Source organism: Physeter macrocephalus, chromosome 20 (genome assembly GCF_002837175.3).
Source record: "Physeter macrocephalus isolate SW-GA chromosome 20, ASM283717v5, whole genome shotgun sequence".
Classification (NCBI taxonomy): domain Eukaryota; kingdom Metazoa; phylum Chordata; class Mammalia; order Artiodactyla; family Physeteridae; genus Physeter; species Physeter macrocephalus.
Window position 1 is genome coordinate 78,534,255 of NC_041233.1, and position 21,132 is coordinate 78,555,386.

At 45.9% G+C, this 21,132-nt stretch overlaps 1 protein-coding gene and 1 long non-coding RNA gene across 2 annotated transcripts in view; one reads left to right on the forward strand and one right to left on the reverse strand.

The window, feature by feature from the left end:
• Window positions 1–21,132, reverse strand: part of LOC102991696 (disintegrin and metalloproteinase domain-containing protein 12) — a 698,539-nt gene that overhangs the window by 238,794 nt on the left and 438,613 nt on the right. The window lies entirely within an intron of this gene.
• On the forward strand, window positions 35–3,449 carry LOC112064210 (uncharacterized). The gene is made up of 3 exons (XR_002891411.2): window positions 35–576; window positions 867–928; window positions 3,008–3,449. It is a non-coding gene; the product is annotated as an uncharacterized lncRNA (long non-coding RNA).

The window sequence follows — 21,132 nt, forward strand, 5'->3', positions numbered from 1 at the left end:
CTCAGTAGTTGTGGCTCACGGGCCCAGTTGCTCCGCGGCATGTGGGATCCTCCCAGACCAGGGCTCGAACCCGTGTCCCCTGCATTAGCAGGCAGATTCTCAACCACTGCGCCACCAGGGAAGCCCTACAAATAAGCTCTTTTAAATTCTAGAGTAAACTAGTTGAGAAGAGATTTGTAGCTTTATTAAAATCTGGTGAAAGGCACAGTACCCACTGGATCAGGCTCGGGGCAGAGGGTTTCTGTTGCTCAAATTCTAGTCATTTCCAGACTCCTACTCATGTTTTGGCAACTCTGTGATTAGAACCCAAGGGTTCAGCCTTAAAACTATGGCTCTGATGGCCCTGAGTTCTTAGAAATGCAGTATGAGATATCTAAACGACTCATCAAGAATGTGATATACAGCTATGCGCATACCATGAAGCCAACATTGGTAGAACTCACAACTGTCGGGCATGGTCTTTGTCTTCCTTCAGCTTACACAAAATCCTGGGAGATAAGACAAATAGGGAAAGACAGCTGGAGAGCACACCGGGGTCTTCGCCAGGCCAGGCTGTGTACCAGCTGTATTTGAATGGTAAGTGCAGACAGCATGGAAGAGGGGGGAGGGTACAGATGGTGAAGAAGGAGCACAACTCCTAAAGAGGCAGAGAAAAGAGGGGTCATGAGGAACCCACACGTGTGGGAACGGGCCCAGGGTTTTCTGGAAAACTTGGGCTGACCGTGTACTGCGGAATCATGGTAAATACAGTGGAAAGTTGGGACTGGATAAACCAGTTCATAGGGACCCAATGCTGTTCCTTCAGCAGGAAGGGGTCACTGAACATTTAATTCAAATGGTGCTTACTGGCATCTATTAATTTACAGGTCTGGTGCTGGGGATTCAAAGGGAAGACGTCGTATGTCAGATCCCATGTAGTTCATACTCTGTGAGTATAAGCAGGCCTATTAATAGATGTAATAAAATACATGTGCTATGATAAAGATGTATGGGTCAAAAGAAGAGGAAAAATCCTATCTGAGTTGGGACAGGGGTAGCGGGACTGCAGATTAAACGGGAAACGCTTTTGAGGGTTACATCGGAGTTGTACATTAAAAAAGAATAAGTGGATATGCTAACTCACCAGGCAAAGGTGATGACTGCATTCTAGACAAGAGAGCTGTATGAGAAGAGACATGGAGGTGTCAATGTCCAGGCATGTTTGAAAACGAAGGATAATTCCATTTAAGTGAAACCAAGTGTATGTGATCTGAAAGGGGGTGGCCCTGAGGTGGAAGAGGATGGGAAGCAGCAACACATATGAACAGGGAGCCTAAAGTCATGACACTGAGGGACTTACGAGCTCTCCTACGGAACCAGGATTCCCCTTCCCAGAACAGGGGGACCGTGAAAGGTGAGTAAGCATCACAGTGATGCTCTGTGCTTGAGAACGAACACTCAGCTGGCAGGGAGAAGACAGAGAGAGGACCATGGCAAGCCTCCGATTCTAGTCTGGCTCTCTTTATAAGTTAAATCGGTAATAGGAAATTTCTGGAAGGTTGTCTAGCAGACTGTTGAAAACCCAGGAGTGCAGGATGCAAATCTGGAACAGGGCAAAGGAAGAGGAAGGACACACCCAAGGGAGACTCTGAAGGAAGAAATGTGAGCGCTGAGACCAGATCTAGACAGTGAAAAAGCAGTTCCTGCCAGCCTGCAAAGAAGGGATTGCAGTGGGGAATGAAAGCCCATTAAGCAGAGCCGGAGGAGACCAGGAAATCATGTTTGGAGGGCCTGGCTTTGGGAGGCTAATGGGACATCCCTGAATGACTGGGCAGTGAATGGTAGGTCAGGACTGGGCATTCGTTTTGGAATCGCTGGCATTAGAAGACAGGTCCCAGAGAAAAGCCTACGAATTAAGACCCCAGGGCTGAGAGCTGAGTGCCTTGGCATCCATCCACACTTAGAGGCCCAAGGAGAAAGAGAAGCAAGTAAGGACAATTAGTAGTGGGACAGGCTGGGGACACTGGGGAAAAGATCACCGTGGAAGAGAAGGGTGATGGAAGGGTACCCTCAAGGAGAGGAGGACAACAGGGACAGGAGAGAGTGGATTGAGAAAAAAGTATTGCATTTGACAAGAAAATGGTCCACCCTTTGGGACCTCTGAAGGGTGGGGGGGGGTATGAGAGGAAAACGGATGGAGAAGAAGGAGGGCAGCAGAGCCTACAGGCACGCAGAGTTTGGCTATAAGATAAGAAAAGTTTGGGGATGGATGGATGGATGGATATGGATTTTTTCTTTAACAGTGGAGGTATCAGAGCATATGTAGAAGTCAAATGGAAGGAATAAATGGAGAAGGACCTAGGAAAGATGGTAAAAACAAAGAAAATAAATAAGTACACAAAATCCTGGAGCTCTGGAAGAGAAAGAGATAAATAGGAACTAATATACAGGCAAAAACATGGTCCCAGGGACAAAATGGTAGCCCTCTTTCTCAGAAACTGAGAAAAGGATGAAAAGACATCTACAGGGATGGTGATCTATTCATGCAAAGGTAAGAGTAGTTGCTTAACTCTCCATTTTATTTTGAACCTGTTATAAAACAGCTCAGATTTAATAGTTCTATCCTCAAGGAAATGCCTACGGACGACCCAAGGTAAACTCTACTAATAGCCAAACCATCCACGCAGGTACATATTTAAGCTCTTATTTTTTTAAAGCAAAGAAGAAACGCCACTTGATATTTAAATGAAAATACTTTCAAAATTGTATAAAATCATTTCTCTTTGGAAAATAATGCCAATTTTCCTTTAAAAGATCTGAATGTGGTTCCTCAGAACACCCTTTCTGGGTCAAACCTCAAACCGTTGATCTCAAATCAACTTCACTGTATCCTGAGTCAGAATGCCAGGAAGTTTAAAGGGAATCAAGTGCCTGCTTTATTTATGCATTACCACCTTTGGAGATGGTTTTAAAAGATAACTGTATACAATACTCGGGATTACAATACTCTTGTCACCCTTTTTCCTAGACAAAATAGCCTGGATTCCACTCAAGTACAATGTCAACAAAACCAGCAGTGAGAAAAATTTCACAGCAACTGAGATGCTAAGCAAATTTCGCTCACGTATCACAGTAGTAGTAGGAACTTGGAAGCCCTAATCCACTCAACGATTACCGTCAGATATTAGGAGAGAGCTTGCCATCAGTGACGCACAGGCAATCCCAACGTCCGAATTGGTCCTGAGAAACTCATGTGCTCTCTGGCCCCAGTCATCAGGAACTGATGGCATTCCAGAGCCAAAGAAGAGAGTGAATCATTTACGACAAGGCTGGGCGCCAACCTTGAGTATAAGTCACCAACCAAGAATTCTTTGCTCTTATCTACTTTTTGGTAATAGTAAAAACGTCAAGCATGAATAATGAGTGTGCGATGCCAAGAATACTTCTCAAATCAGCATGGTGGCAACAAACAGATCATACAGTCAGCTCACAGAGGCCATAACTTCACCTCCTTTTCTGTCTAGCCATTCACTAAAACTCCGAGGAATAAAAACAAAGCCTGTTTCCTGAGCCTTCACTGTGACGCAGCGACTCAGGGACAGGCTTTTTGAGCTTTGTAATTTCTTCAAACCAAAGACTTGAGAATCAGAAGGGTCTGTGAGGGCCACGAAGGCAGTGGGCCCTGGCGGAGGACTGCAGGTGAAAGCATCAGACGTGGGTTCAAGTCCCAGGCCCTACCCACCTCTGCTTGGAGAGCTCACCACTGAAATTACTTTGTATTTCACTCTGAGTCATGGCTCCTGCACGTTATTTTTATTTTTATTCTTATACAGTGTTTAAAGGTTACTCTCCATTTACAGTTATTACAAAATATTGGCTCTGTTTCCCATGTTGTAGAATACATCCTTGAGCCTAGCTTACACCCAACAGTTTGTACCTCCCACTCTCCCACCCCCAGTTTGCCTCTCCCACTGGTAACCACTAGTTTGTTCTCTATATTTGTGAGTCTGCTGCATTTTTGTTATATTCACCAGTTTGTTGTATTTTTTTAGATTCCATATATAAGTGATATACAGTATTTATCTTTCTCTGTCTGACTTATTTCACTTTGCATGATACCTTCCAAGTCCATCCATGTTGCTGCAAAAGGCAAAATTTCATTCTTTTTTATGGCTGAGTAATATTCCATTGTATATATGTACCACATCTTCTTTATCCGTTCACCTGTTGATGGACACCTAGGCTGCTTCCATACCTTGGCTATTGTAAATAATGCTGCTGTGAACACTGGGTGCGTATATCTTTTTGAATTAGTGTTTTTCACATATTCTTTTTAGAACAAGGCCTAATCTATGTGCCAGCTTTTCACCTAGGCACTGGGGCTCAGAAATGAACAAAACCAGCAAAATTCCCCGCACGGCAGCACTTGGCACAGAGGCTAGCACATCATAAATGATCACTTCTGTCTTTCCTTCTGCCTCCGACTCTGAATCACGACACACAAATGCTACTACGTCATTACTGGGCCCTCCCCCGAGGCAGCTCACTTTTGTTTGTAGAGCTGTAATCACATGTGCACCCCTTGATTTCTCTGCTTATACTTTGTATTTTCCACCCGCTGGTCCATTGCAACCCTCGGTGGCCAATCAAAAGACATCTCTGCCCTCTGACAGGCTCATCGACATGTAAAGACATTTCAGTATTTCTGACCATTACTGAGAGTGTATCACAAGCGAGGCACTGCTCTAAATGCTTCTCAGCTATTTACTTATTTCATTCCTAGAACCACCCACTGGGTCCAATTACTACCCCTAGGTGACAGTTTGAGGAAACAGAGGCACAGAGCAGTTAAGTACTCTGCCTGAGACCACACAGCTTGTGTTTCTCCTAAGTCTTGCCTCCTACAGGTGAAAACGTTCCCATTCTTTCTTTCCAATTGGCTCTGGAAGAGATTTTCTTCCTCTGTAATCAATTTCCCCTCCTAAATTCTAGCCACTCCTGACAGCTAATAGAGTCAAATCAAACCCTACTCCCCACCACCTCTAGAGGTGGTGTATTTAAGTTTGCAGGTTGGGGGGAAACGGAGGACTTACACACTTGTAGAAGTGCTTTGGAAAGCCAATGCCGCAAGGAGCCCTTGCCTACAACGTAATTAAACTTCAGGAGCGCTAAATGCTTATGTGGCTCAATTCACTTTCTACCACTTGAATTCACTGAGCATTTTGTTTTGTGCCCAGGACATATGGACCCCCTGCTTTGACTGGTCACTACAGGGGCACACATGTCATGGTCCCCCATTCAACTATAACTTCCTCAAGGGTAGGACTCTGCTTAGCACAGGGCCTTACGGACTATAGACCACCAATAAATGTGGGCAGGAAGAACTAGAAAGGGGAGAACGAATGAGAAAAAATCTGGCGTGTGGCCATATCCCACCTTCCACCAGGGCAGGGGCTCCAATCCACCTGGGATGACAGAAGATGAGCACACTGGCCACAGGCTCTTCACAGTTCCTGGATGAGGTTTCTTGTCCGGGGTAACCGCAGAGCGTATAAACACAGACCCAGGGACCCAGGAAGCCTAAAAACACTCCTCACAAGCTAACACTCACCAGGGCCCACCTTTACTTAAAGGAACCAGCATTGAGGAGATATGACCTGAGAGCAAACAGCTCTGCCTAAGACAGACCACTGGGGACAATGCAGGCTGACATTTTGTTCACATTTATTGGGAGGGATCCTGTGTGTGCGTGTGTGTGTGTGCGTGTGTGTATGTGTGTGGGGTAGGCAATTTCATCAAATGTCCAGTAATGAGGATTTTTAGAAAGGGAATATTTTGATGCTCTTTTATGGTATCATATGTGTTTCTCAAATGTTTAAAAAGAATGTTTAATCCTTCAGGACTCTTACATTGATTGATTGATTGATTGATTGATTGATTTACCATTTCTTTTTTTTTAATTGAAGTACAGTTGATTTACAATGTTTTGTTAGTTTCAGGTGTATGGCAAAGTGATTCAGTTATACATGTATATGTACACACATATATATATATTCAGTTATACATATATATTTATATATATTCTTTTTCAGATTCTTTTCCCATATAGGTTATTACAAAATATTGAGTATAGTTCCTTGTGCCATACAGTAGGTTCTTGTTGGGAATCATATTTATTTTTTATTATTATTTTTTTAAATAAAATAAATTTACTTATTTATTTATTTTTGGCTGTGCACAGCCTTTCCCTAGTTGTGGTGAGCGGGGGCTACTCTTCGTTGCAGCGCGCAGGCCTCTCATTGCAGTGGCTTCTCCTGTTGCGGAGCACAGGTTCTAGGCACGCGGGCTTCAGCAGTCGTGGCTCGTGGGCTCTAGAGCGCAGGCTCAGTAGTTGTGGCGCACGGACTTAGTTGCTCTGCGGCACGTGGGATCTTCCTGGACCAGGATTCAAACCTGTGTCCCCTGCGTTGGCAGGCGGATTCTTAACCACTGCGCCACCAGGGAAGCCCCGGGACTCATATTTCAGCAGCATTTTTCTGATTATTTTTCTGGGGGTGCGGATGGGGAATTAAAACAGTGAACTCCAACAGGGACAAAAAAAAAAAAACTTCTTGAGATTTTGGAGTCATCATTAGCTTTTTCTTTTTTTTCCAAACTGAAATTTTTATCATGTAAATTCACATGCAATTGTCAAGCAATAATACAGAGAGATCCTCTGTATATCTGTATATGTTTCCCAGTTTCCCTCGATGGTAACATCTTCGCAAAACTGTAGTATAATAACATCACAGTCAGGATATGTACATTGATAGACTCCACTGATCTTCAGATTTCCCATTTTAATTGTACTCATTTGTGTGTGTGTGCATCCTTATTTAGAATAGCTTATATTATTGATCTGCTATCAATCATTCCGATTTATAATTGTTCATACACAAGTGCTGATTTTTCAGCTCTTCACAGTGTGGCAGGCATGGTGTCAAGAACTTCACGTGCCCCGTGTAAATTAATCCCCATAACCTTCTTGCCTCCTTCTTCTGGTAAGAGACGCTCTGCCTCCCCCACTGGCCAAAGAAAGTGCCTTGTTTTCCTCCAGCCAAAAGGTGGGGAAGTGACTTAATGGGCCTATCAGATACTCTTTCTGAAATAAGACACTGACAGGATGACACAAGGACCGGACTTCTCACATCCTGACAAGCTTGCCCACCGGTCCTCCCAACAAGATCCCAGTGGCCCTGGTCTTTGTCCTGTCTCAGATCTGGTTCTTTGTGCCTTCCTCTAGTCCTGCCAGCTACTCCACATCCTTCCTTTACGTGCCCTCTCTGCTGAAGTCAACAGAGTCTGCTTCTGTTGCCTGCAATCAAAGAAACCTGTCAGTTGAGTGGGTGCAGTGATTGTGTCCTCTCTTTAGATGAGGAAGCGGCCTACGGAAGTCATGGAGCTGCCCCAGGTCATGTGGCTAAGAAGGGGCGCAGCAAGGACACAGAGCAGCCTGCCTGATTACGGAGCCGAGGCCCAAGGCAGCGCGCTAAGTGCCTCCTCGTGCTTTTAGGAACAGACACAGGACACAGCAGGCATTTGTGGCTCTGGGTTCCTGCTCTGGGACATCTCTGGATGGTAAGTTCAGCCACGCTCTGATACGTGTTCTTCACACACCAGGCAGACACCCTGTTACAACTGCTTTTCCATGGACAGACATGCCTGTGAAGGATGTGAATCATAGTTCTGCTGTCATTACAGAGTGACTGCACCAAACTGCACTTAGCACTCACTGATTAAAAGGATCCTTTCCAACCTGCCCTTCCCCGAACCTCTCCCCGCAGAGTCCCACACAGGAAATGTTGTTTCACCATTCTTGACATTTACTGCGATTTTTTTAAAAAAACTAAAAGAGAGAGAGGGAAGGGGGGAAATGCATACATTACACTCTTGAGTCATCGCGATGCATTTCTTGGGCATTAGCTTGTGCTTTTACAACTGGTCTTCATCAAAGGGTTTTCATCTGCTTGCCAATGTGTCATCTGTCCTAATAACTCCCGATGAGGACGCATTCCTTTCGGCATGATTTATGCTCGCTTATCATTTCCTCCTCCTCGGGGGTGGGGAAGCTGCTCTACGAGGCAGCTCAGCCCACGTAGGGATCATCACTAACCAGCCAACTCTTGGTGTTTAGGAAACCGGCTCATGGCTCTGTCCACAAATGACCCCCCTGGGAGACCAGGACACGTGTGCTCACTGTCGATGGTAGAGACTGGATAGGATGGGGGAACTCCTGTCCTCAAGAGAAAACGCCGGGTCCTCTGAAAGCTCCTGGGCTCACTTTCCATTAGAACATCTTTGGGGCAAGGACGGTGCCGCTCTTCACGCACCGCCCAACTCGTCCCTGTGGAGGGGCTCCTGGGCTCAGGGCACTGTGTGGGGCTGGGATAAGCCGTGAACAAGCCGCGGTTCCGGTGGGGCCTGAGCTTGCACAGGGTTGGTGAGAGGAGCCTCACACACAGTGAGCTGGGTCCCCGGCCTTCCCCATCTTTCTCCCGGGCAGGTCCACCAGCCCCCGTCCTGCCCTCGGACTTGAGGGAGGACAAGGCACAGCCGGATGCTGAGGGCCAGAGTGCCAGGCGGGGAAGTCACAGCCCCTCACCTGGCCCTGCTGTCTCTCTGGTGGAGCCATTTGACTGCTTCTCCAAGGCTCCCCAGCCGCCCCCCTGGGCAGGACTCCTCACCCCACCAGGCCCGTCCCTTCCCTTGGAGGCCCAGAGGATATGCCAAGCCATGGGAGCACAGGAGCAGCCTGGGCTCTGCCCGCCGGGGTCTGGGTCCCGGCTCTCTCCCTGGTCAGGTGCTGGGCCTCAGGTTTCATGTCTGTAAAACAGGGACAGTAACAGCATGCGACTCACAGGGGTGGTGTCAAGAGTGACTACGGTAACGTAGATGAAAATGCTTAGCATGGATCTGTGCTCCATCCACCTCAGCTGTTTCCATAATCATTCAGCTCCAGGGCCACCCTGCAGCCCAGTCGCTTGACCTGGCAACTCCGGAGAGCGGAGACAAGCTCCTTCTCAACCTGGGGGCTCAGCCCATTCCCAGGGGACACTCTCTTGCCTCCTGCCCTCCCCTCTTCACCTTGCTCACGGGGTCCACCCCCTGCAGTCCCATTACCCAGTGTGGATCTCAGACTTGCCCAGCCCCCTCCCTGGTGCTCCCAGACCGTCATTCCTGCCCTGGGATTCCAATGGCTGGCCCACAGGGGCTGCCACCTCCCAGGGGACGGAGCCACCAGCTACTCTGCCGTCACATGCCCAGGTCTCCCCGGAGCCGCTGGGCACGCTGCCATGCCCGGGAGCCACCCTTTCCTGGTGGGCATCTTCTCACAGGTGCAGAAATCATATCAAGACAATAGGCCTCAAGAATGTCCCGACAGGGTAAAACTGTCGTTAGAGGTAATCTCCCCTCCCCGACGTCGGCCCCCTCTCAAGGATCAGAGCACGTGCACTCCGGCCATGACCCACCCTGGGCATGGAGGCTTTTGGGGGGCGGTGCCCTCGGAGCACTGCTCTCCAGCCACCAAAATGGGGGTTCTCTTGGACCGCTTTGGGGTTGCTCCTTTCTGAGGTCACCTGCTGGCTTCTCCAGCAATGCGCCACTCCTGGGGGCTCCTAGCCCGGAGCCCCAGCTCGGGGCAGCCTCGCCGCCAAACGCCACTCATCAACGTCGTGTGCCTGCTGGGCTTCCTGTGCTTCCCTTCGTTGCTCAACGGCGGTTTGGGAGACTTGATAATGAACGCGGTCCCCAGGCTCTGGCTGACTTCGCGAAGCAGAGAGGGCTCCCTTTTCTCCCAGGAAGCAACCTCAGGTACGGGATAACCCCAGACTGCGTCCTGAGTCAGGTTCACGGCTCCGTTGGGCCTCAGCCTCCCGCCGGCTCCAGCCCCTCGGGTCACACACACGGTCCTCAACGCCGTCCAATAAGGCTCTTTAAACAGCCATAAGGTGCTGACGGCCGTGATAGGCAAGTCCAAGGAGACAAACAGCAAAGCTTTCCAGGAAAACTGATTTAGAAATCCCAGCAGAAAACGAAGGTGTCTATGATGGCCTAGTTTGTACGACGAACACCCAGACATGGCTTCCCTCATGCAGCCAGAACCCCTCAGGACCACAGGCTGCATCTCACCCTTCTCTGAATCCCAGCAAGGCAGCCGGCTCCAGGAGGGCTGTGGTCCAGGCACAGCTGAGTGACAGCGCAGAGGAGACGAGGCTCGCTGCCCAGACTAGAGGCGTCTGCACAGAGGCAGCAGAAGCCTGGGGGGCACACGGGCCCGCGAATGATGGCACCACCTCTGCTACCCCCGCCAGGAGCCACTTCCCACGCAGGGTGGACTGTCCAAGGGCCTCCTGGACAGGAGGTCAGGAGCGGTGCAGGGTGGGAGGTGGGCACTGGTGGGGTCTATGGGGCACTTACCACCCAGGCCCAGAGCAGCCTCTTTGGGTCAGTCCTCCCTGGAGACTGCTGACTTACACCAGCCTGGTCCTCCCTCCGTGGTGGCCCTCAGTCTGCTGCCTGCTCAACTAGCCTGGGACACTTAACAAAAAACACTGATGCCCAGAGAAAAAGTAAATCACGTCAGCCTCCCCACCTGCGGACTCTTTTTTTTTTTTTTTTTTGCGGTGCGCGGGCCTCCCTCTGCCGTGGCCTCTCCCGTTGCGGAGCACAGGCTCCGGACGCGCAGGCTCAGCGGCCACGGCTCAAGGGCCCAGCCGCCCCGCGGCACGTGGGATCCTCCCGGACCGGGGCGCGAACCCAGTTCCCCTGCATCGGCAGGCGGACTCTCAACCACCGCGCCACCGGGGAAGCCCGCGGACTCTTTTTTTTAAGCTCTCCAATAACTCCAGTGTGCAAGCAGGAGGGAGAACCATCGGTCTAACACACAGCAACCATAGTTTCTGAATGAACGAACGGACACACATCAAAGCCAGAGTCCCACGGCCCTGCAACCGCACAGTAGGAATTCCAGTGTACCAGGGAACAACCTCCGCCTGCAACTTTTGGGTTAGTTTCCAGCCCCACTACTATCTGAGCCACGTGCACTTAGGCGAGCGCCTAAACCTCCGTGCTCTTAGGGTCTCCATGTGTAAAAAGGATAAGGTGACGCTTGAGGCCCCTGCGTTCACTGTACCCTCAAGGGTCCGGCACACCCTGTGTGCGAGCCTCAGGTCTGGGTGCTGCGGATTCAGCCGGGACCACACCAGATCTGTCCTCCTGGAACCTACTTTCCAGCAGATGGCCTCCATTCCATTTACCTCCACGCTGGAAGGTCTATGAATCTGGGATTCTACTTCTTTTATCTGGGCAATAGCCCAGTTAGGGACACAGAGATTGTACCAAATAAAAAATGAAGAACTGGAAGAAAAGTTCCCCTGAGTCATGGGAGGGCCTGAAAATGATGGAGATGAGGTTAAGTAGGAGCCATAGGGGATGGGGAGGTGGTGAATGTATCCAGAAATCTCTTTCATACTATTATCAAGATCGCAAAGGCTGGTTCTTTAAGTACCGTTTCAGCAGATTTATTCCTAACAAGTAGTGTTCCTGCGGCTCTGAAAGGGGAGTAACAGTAATAATGATGATAGTGGAGGGACTTCGGTGGCTTTAAACGCTCCACTCATCCACTCTCAGCAGCTGCGCATCCACTGCCCGCACCCCCCCCCCGCCGCCCAGTGCTTCCCGGTCCGCTTCTGCATCCCTGCCCACAGCCCCCAGCCCCTCTCCCGCGAACACTGATGCCTCTTCGTATGTGCTGCCAGACAGGATCGTCCTACACTTGACAGCGACCACCTGACCTTGATGTGTCTGCAAAATACACTGGCACACAACAGTCACCATCCAAGGACAGACCAGGAAGGAATGACGTAAGACAATGACGTCCTGAGGCCGAGATGTCAGTTACACTCACCCCAGTCTTCTCACAAAAAAATGCTTAAATAAGTAACCTTGGAACATCCGTGTCGTGTGCAGTTCTGGGATCAAGTGCTCCAGTTGTATTGAGACAGGCTTCGCTGCTCAGAGAAAGCAGGTGCTGCTCTGATTTTAGCAAAGTAACTCTTTCTGATCCAAATAAAACTTAGAACAGAGAAGACCTTCTGTATGCATATAACAATCTATTATTTTTCCCAACTTTCTCAGGTTCACAAAAGTGGTAACGTACATCTATGCTGTATTAAAAAAATTTTTTTTATTGACTCTTTAAATAAAATTCTATGTACAACAATAAAAGAAAAATGGGGAAATATGACCTGTCATGGCAAAATCACATAAGAATTATATCACATATAGAATACTACAACTGCTTTGTAAAATAACTTTCATCTATCAACCGTGGAGATGGCAGGGCAATATAACTATCCTCATTTTGTAGAGGTAAATATAAAGATAAAGATAAAAACGTATAAATGCATAGGTTAGAATTTTTAAAAAATCAGCTCTTCCACGGATTCAGGAAAAGACTCGGCTGAACAAATGATGCCAGGCATTTATAAGCAGCAGGTGACTTTTTAACCAGAGGTCCTGGATTTCTGGACAAAGGGAGGTGCCCTTATGAGCACAGAGCCTGGGGACAGCTAGGAAGCTTGGTACCTGCCACAGTTGCCAAGGTTAAGGGCAAATCCCAGAGAGATGATTTCTCAATTTTCACAATGAGAAGACACCAAAAGGATCTTTGACCATCATATACCCACATATTTGTATTTGTATTTGGTTTACATAGATAGGTATACACACCATGGAAACAGTCCACTGTCTACTTACAATATTTAATTTGTTAGTTCAGTTACATATTTAAGATGTATTGCGTAAGTTAATTATTAATAAGCTTTTCTGCGTTCTCACATCTCACAAAACACTTTTATTTGAAATTGTTGTCATCCTTGTGGTCTCTCTGAGTCATCTGGCAGTTCTCCAGACCTAGCATCTTCACCTGCATCCGAAAGCCTGGGATTCAGTCATTTCCCCCTAATTATTTCTTAAACTCCTCCCCCTCCACTCCAGCTCCACGGCCTCCGTGCTGGATGAATCCCACCAACTCCTATGTCATGTCTCCTCGGGCCTCTGACGCCCACGCACGATGTCCTACATGTCGTTCTCAGCACGGCAGTCAGGGTATCATTTTTAAAGTACAAGTTGAATTCTACTGCTAGCCTGCTTGTGGCCTTCAGTGGCTACCCACAGCGCACAGGACAGAGTCCTATCAAGGCGCCTGGTGGGGTCTGGTCTTTGTCAGCCCTTGGCTGGCTGCCAGGTCACCCTCCACACCTCCGCCCTCTGGCCCTCAGCCAGAGTCTCCAGCCACAAGCTCAGCCCCGTGCGGGTCTGTGTGTCTCGGTTCTGCCCGAAACTCACCTGGCTACTCCCACAGGTGACGGTGCCTCCAGCCTGCGGGCCTTGCCTGGCTTGCCAAGACCAAGACATCTTTCCTCCTCTTGTTTACACTCTCAGAAGCAATAACAGTTTAATTCCTGATTTGTAGCCTTACCCGTTTGACATCTCTCTGCCCCACGAACCTGCAAGTTTTCAGGGGACAAGACCTTCTCCTTTGTTCCCCACTGCACCCCAGTGTTTGCACAATGCTTGCCGTATAAGAGGAGGGCAAAAATATTGGTTGAATTAATAGCAGCAGTACCAGCTAACATTTAAGGGACACTAATTATGCCTCAGGATCTACGCTAGGTCCTTTCATGGATTGTTGCTTTAATTCTTTAAACAAAAGGATAATATTGGTGACCCCCATTTTATAGACATCAAACTGAGTCTTAACAGAGGTCAGTTCCTAAATTCACACAGCAACGCCCGGTTTCATCAAGATGATCTGATCATCAAGATGATCGGATCCCTGGCCAAGTGCTTCCAATTTATCTTGTAAAATAAATAACCTTCTTGGCTATTCAAGCAAATGTGACACAGAAGAAAAATACCTTAAAAAAAAGGTCTGAGAAGACAAATCAGGCTCAGTCAGTAAAGTTGAACCCTAAGTTCACAAAATGAGTTGTAGCCCTTGGGGCTCCAAAAATCCTCTTTTCAAGATTTTTGCCAAGTTTGTTTGCTAAGAAGAGGCATCACATGTTTTCCCTAATAACAAAAACAGTAAAGTCACTCATTTTTGTTTGTTTGTTTGTTCACTTACAAGTTCTCAGGCCCATGATCTAGTCTAAGATAGTAAATATTTTACATGGGAAAATGCAATGCTAATATTGGATCCTCCGATGTGAGCGTGACTTCCTGATTTCTCTTGTTCTCCATCACACTGGCCTTGAGCAGTCCTGCAACACCGTCCACACGTGGGTTTGTGAAGCAGCAAACACCAGCACAATTGACCCAGCTGGCTGATCTCGTCCAGAAAAAGTTTTAAAACCCTCATAGTACGATTTGGTGGGCCAAACACTTAATACTGAAAAAAGATATATTTAAACTAAACTGAAGGAAATAGAGCTGGCCCATTAGTGTTTGTAGGAAGCAGTGGACATGCTATGGTGAAGGGTTCTTTAAGAACTTAGAAATAAAGGAAAGAAACATTTACTCTTCGGGTTAAACTAGTAAATCAATGAAAAATGGAGGAATTCTGTCAATTATACTTCAGAAACAAGTGAACTCATGGAAAGAGAAACCAGAATTGTGGTTACTAGAGGTGGGGTGTGGTGGCTGAGCTTTAGATGAGGGTGGTCAAAAGGCACCAACCTCCAGTTATAAAGTAAACCAGTGCTCGGGACGTAATGCACAACACAACCAAGATGATGAACACTGCTGTACATTACAAATGACCGTTGTTAAGAATAAATCCTAAGAGTTCTCATCACCAGGAAAATTGTTTTCCTATTTCTTCAGTGTCGTATCTAAACGCGATGATGCGTGTCCACTGCTTATCATGATAATCATTTTATGTCTGTAAATCAAATCAGTATGCTGTACACCTGAAACTTATACAGTGCTGTATGTCAATGGTATCTCAATAAAACCGGAAAAACAGTGGGAGAAGTTCTGGAATCCGCAGAAGTCCCCCTTAACCAATGAGCAGCCTCCCAGGTCTGAAGCTGGAAGGTGAGGCTGGAGACCTCGGAGGCTTGGCTGAACTTGCGGGCCAGCAGGAATCTGACGGGGATGACCACACTGGCCGAAAGAGGGATGTGTGAACGGAAAAGGCAGCTCTGAAGAAATCCAGAGTGGGAAGTCCAATGACACAGACAGGAACAGGGAGGGCTTATCCAACACAGTTGCGGATATAAAGACACCAAATGTGGAGGCCACCAAGGTCCTGTTCCCTAGGACAGGGGCCCGTTGTGGGGCAGGAACGGCTTACTGGGTCTTGCTCTGCCCTGAATTGATCATTTGAAAAGACATGTGCACACCAACGTTCATAGCAGCGCTATTAACAATAGCCAAGATATGGAAACAACCTAAGTGTCCATCGACAGATGAATGGATAAAGAAGACATGGTACATATACACAATGGAATACTACTCAGCCATAAAAAAGAATGAAATGTTGCCATCTGCGGCAACATAGATGGACTTGGAGGGCATTATGCTCAGTGAAATAAGTCAGACAGAGAAAAATAAATACTATATGACATCACTTATATGTGGAATCCAAAAAATACAACAAACTAGTGAATATGACGGGGATGACCACACTGGCCGAAAGAGGGATGTGTGAACGGAAAAGGCAGCTCTGAAGAAATCCAGAGTGGGAAGTCCAATGACACAGACAGGAACAGGGAGGGCTTATCCAACACAGTTGCGGATATAAAGACACCAAATGTGGAGGCCACCAAGGTCCTGTTCCCTAGGACAGGGGCCCGTTGTGGGGCAGGAACGGCTTACTGGGTCTTGCTCTGCCCTGAATTGATCATTTGAAAAGACATGTGCACACCAACGTTCATAGCAGCGCTATTAACAATAGCCAAGATATGGAAACAACCTAAGTGTCCATCGACAGATGAATGGATAAAGAAGACATGGTACATATACACAATGGAATACTACTCAGCCATAAAAAAGAATGAAATGTTGCCATCTGCGGCAACATAGATGGACTTGGAGGGCATTATGCTCAGTGAAATAAGTCAGACAGAGAAAAATAAATACTATATGACATCACTTATATGAGGAATCCAAAAAATACAACAAACTAGTGAATATAACAAAAAAGAAGCAGACTCACAGATATAGAGAACAAACCAGTAGTTACCAGTGGGGGAGGGTAACATAGGGGTGGGAGAGCAGGAGGTACAAAGTACTGGGTGTAAGACAGGCTCAAGGACGTATTGTACAACATGGGGAATAGAGCCAATAGTTTGTAATAACTGTAAATGGAAAGTAACCTTTCAAAATTACATTAAAAATTTAAAATTTTTAAAAATTAAAAAAGATTTTTAGAAGAATTAATTTATTCAGCATTATTATAGGCCGGGCACTGGGCAAAATGCCCTATGAGAATCACATAATTTAATCCATCCCAACTCTAGGAGGTATTATTCCCATTTTATAGATGAGGAAACTGAGGTTTAGACAAGTGTTTGACGAGAGTCCCACAATGACTAAGTAGTGTGGAACCTTTGAGCCCCACCTCTCCCTCCAGGGCTGTGGCTTAGCCACCTGACTGTCCCCGCCATGCACCACTGGATGGCTTATCCTTTTTCTGGTCCTGATCATCGAGATGACTGCCCAGGGCTTCTGAGAGTGAATTCCAATCTAAACGTCTGCCACATGTGAGTTTGATCCTTGTGACTCAGACCTCATAAGTTCTGTCAAGAATAATTTCTGGATATGCAAAGTCAAGATGACCTCCCCGAGGTCACGGTCCGGCCTTTGAGGTTAGCTGTCACCCCAAGTGACCAAGTAACACCTGGGTCCCACCGTCTGTAAGGGCACCAGCATTTCTGCCATACACGTTGCCTGACCAAGTCGTCTCCGCTCTGCTGCCCAGATCTGTCCTGGGAAAGTAGAACAGATTACCGGGAGCCAGCACTCCAAGCTGCCTGCTGAATTATCTGTGATCACAGGCAAACCTGGATGCAAATTTGCATTTGAAAAGTTGATGTCCATTCCTGCCTGTGACTCTCATAAATGAAAAACGCTCAGTGTTTATAGCAGAGTCCAAAGGGACAGCTGTCGGGACAGCCCCAAACACTTACAAATTCTATATGGGAACCAAGAAAACTTCATGTGAGGACAGGAGATTGGAGGAACTCATCGCCGATTTTCATCTGGTTCTCATTTAGAAAAACTGGACTACTGGGGAAAAGGGTAAAAATAAAAATTGGAAGCAAAAAAACATTGAAAGGCAAGCAGATCCCCCATTCTGAACATGGAGAGGTTTGTGCTCACAATTCTACTCTTTCCTTAAGTTCAGTTAATTGTTCTGATAGCTTGTCAGCCTGTAAAGAAGGCGACACGAAAAACTGACAGACGATGGGGGATTATGGCCACAGTACCAAAGACAAGAGCTATCATTCAAAACCAGAGATCATCAGTCTTAAGACGGATGGGGTTCGCTTTGGCAGTGCCACGGTAACGATGTCCGCCTCTGTCATGACACCCTAAAGCCACCATGAGAGACCACCCGTACATCATACCAGAAAATACGTAACTGTGTTGTACGTCTTATATATTTAGTTATATATTTATGTAGATATATATACACAATATATATACACATACATACACACATACTATACATATTGGTAAATTTAAAGCAACTATGATTACACTTAGAAAAAGGCAAACGTTACTCAGTTCTTTGGAGAAGAAGGCGTGGCAAAGATTGGAAGAGTAAAGAGCAGTATAATGTTTACCTAATTTCCCTATTACATTAATCAGAAATCTTAATTTATCAATATCCACATAGTGAGTATTTGTTTTAAGTCAATTCAGACCAGTCTATCCTTTGCTGGTCTATAAAATGCAGGTGCATCAAAGATTGAGAAGGACAGGAATCCTGTGTTACTCTGCTTTGTAGCCCAGCCCCCAACACAATGTCTGGAACATTGTTTGTTGAACGGATGAACGAATGAACAACATAAATGAATAAACAGTGCATGCGTATGGACAGCATCAAGTATTTTAACATCAAGATGTGAAAAATAAAAATGGCAGAACACATCCCAGATCAAAATCTTTTTCTCCACTAATAAAAAAGGACTGATAACATTTTGTAATACTCAACACATAAATGTCGGAAGGAAACAACGTTCAAATTTTACCTTCTCAGGAGCCCTAATTTCTGTTTCTAAATCAAAATATACAGATTATTTTCAGTGCATAAGTCACATTTACACTGATGTAGAATTTTTTTGAAAACTCACTGAAAATATAGCCTGAATGAATAGATTTTTCTAAACATAGCACACTGGTCACTGGTTCGACCTGATAAAATGAACCGTTGCATTCCAAATGATTGATATTATGTAATATTATATTACATAGGATGTGTGTGAGGATATATAAGTGTATTTATGTACGTTATGTCAGTATAGAAATTTAATTACAAATACATGCTCAGAAATCCCATTCTTTATATAATATTTGTGTTTTCTTTCACTATTTCCACTTACAGGAATCCCATGCCAATGATTAAAGAAAAAAAAATGTTAATTCATCAAAATTTTAGTCAGTTCTCGTCTTTGGCAACAAACAGTGATCCTTTTTCTTAAGCTCATTCCAATGACAGTACCCTCTGCAAATCAATCTGGATTTCTAACCAAGGAAGTCAGAAGGGAAGGAGAAAACAAACTTGTTCAAAAGGAGCAGTACGATAGCTCTTTGTGGACAAAAAAGTGGGTAGGTCACAAAAAAGAGTGTTTAATTTTCAACACTATATAAAAGAATGTGAAAAACGAACACTAAATTGAGCACTCATGTACCCATCACTGGGTTGAAGATACAGAGCATAACTAGCATCCTGGAGGCACCTTGGTGTCTTTCTTCTATCACCATATTTGTTTTTAAAATAATTTTCAAATTCTTTAAGGAGATTAAGGTTGAGATCATGTATCAGTAGGTGATGAAGGTTGTCTGACTTCCATCAAGTGCCGTCTACACCCGAGGCCACGGGGTCGCCTCCTCCATTGGGTACTTCCCGCCAGGTCTCCATCCCTGGGTCTTCCATCCCTGCCTCATCGTGTTGGCCTTGAGTTTCCCCTGAGTTCACACATTTCCCTCTGATATGTAATCTCATGTTTAAAACTCCCAACAGACGGGCTGTTCTGGGTGCAGAGATGCGTGCTGGAATTCTCAGGTCTCAAGGGAAAAGAGGTCAGTGCCACGTGGAAGGAGTAACTGACTAAAGGTTTCCTGGCTCAGTAAAATACCACTAAATAGGAAACCTTGGCTCTCGTAGGAATTGTTCAACTGGTCTCGATGCTCAAATACAACATGCTCTACATGACTCTTCATCTAGTATTAGAAGTACAATTTCTCCCAGTATGATCAGTTCAAGAATTCCTCTGAGTGAAGCAAGTACATATGCTAATTCAGGAAATTACTGAGGCCATAGATCTTAGAGTGAAAATGTGCCCTTTGAAAACCATCGGATCCAGTCCCCAAGCTGATAAGGCATAGTTATCTTCAGATTACAGAGGAGAGAAGTAAGGAACACAGACGTTGATTAACTTGCCTAAACTTACAAATCTTACAGAGTGAACCACGTTTCCTTCTCCACGGAAGGAGGAGACTAAATCTTTTCACTTGAAAAACTAATAAGTAAAGCAATGACAGGCATACATCACTCTTCCCCATATGGTCAACTTCATAATTTCTATCAATATGAACTAGAATCACTGCTCTGAAAACAGAATAAAATGCAAAAGCATTAGTTTGTCAGGGGAGGGGATACACTCTACATCTGGAGAAAGTCAATTAATTAATTTATGTCTCTTTTTAGTAACCTTGATTCTTCTCTAGAATATGAAAGGGCATAAACCAACTAACTAATTAACTAATTAATAATATATTGCCATCTATATCAAGGATTATACTTAGTTTCTAATTGGCAAAAATTATTTTGGAAAAAGTGTCTGTTTTGAATAAATAATTTTCTAAACAAAAAGAGACTTGTGTAATGTCTACATAGGTAATCTACGGTCCAATGTAAAAATACAGGCTTTTAGATGGAGAAGTGTCTTTAGAATACAAGGAGTAATGTAATTAACTCATAAGCATCACTCTATTTGGTAAGATAATTTATTTGATTCATAATTTAAATGTATTTAAACATAGTTATTAAATTGCAGGGACAGTACTTCTAAAAAATTTTATTTATTTTAATTAATTTTTGGCTGCGTTGGGTCTTCGTTGCTGTGCGCGGGCTTTCTCTAGTTGCGGCGAGCGGGGACTGCTCTTTGTTGCGGTGCGCGGGCTTCTCATTGCAGTGGCTCCTCTTGTTGCGGAGCACGGGCTCTAGGCGCCCAGGCTTCAGTAGTTATGGCATGCGGGCTTAGTAGTTGCGGCTTTCAGTAGTTGTGGCTCATGGGCTCTAGAGCGCAGGCTCAGTAGTTGTGGCGCACGGGCTTAGTTGCTTCACAGCGCATGGGATCTTCCCAGACCAGGGCTCGAACCCATGTCCCCTGCATTGGCAGGTGGATTCTTAACCACTGCGCCACCAGGGAAGCCCCAAATTGTAGGAATAGTGCTTTTTACTTTTAAGGTCATTATATATTTTTTTCATTTAACCAACCTCCTAACATTCTATATATTTTGTAAATATTAATGTACAGTAGCATCAGGACTTTACTAAAAATATTAATAATTCTTTCCTTTGTGAAAACTGCACATAAAAACCGTATCCCAGAGGAGCTTCAAGATGGCGTTACAGTAAGACGCGGAGATCGCCTTCCTCCCCACAGATACATCAGAAATACATCTACACGTGGAACTGCTCCTACAGAACACCCACTGAACGAATGCTGGCAGAAGACCTCAGACCTCCCAAAAGGCAAGAAACTCCCCAGGTACCTGGGTAGGGCAAAAGAAAAAAGAATAAACAGAGACAAAGAATAGGGACGGGACCTGCACCAGTGGGAGGGAGCCGTGAAGGAGGAAAGGTTTCCACACACTAGAAGCCCCTTCGCGGGCGGAGACTGTGGGTGGCGGAGGGGGAAGCTCCGGAGCCTC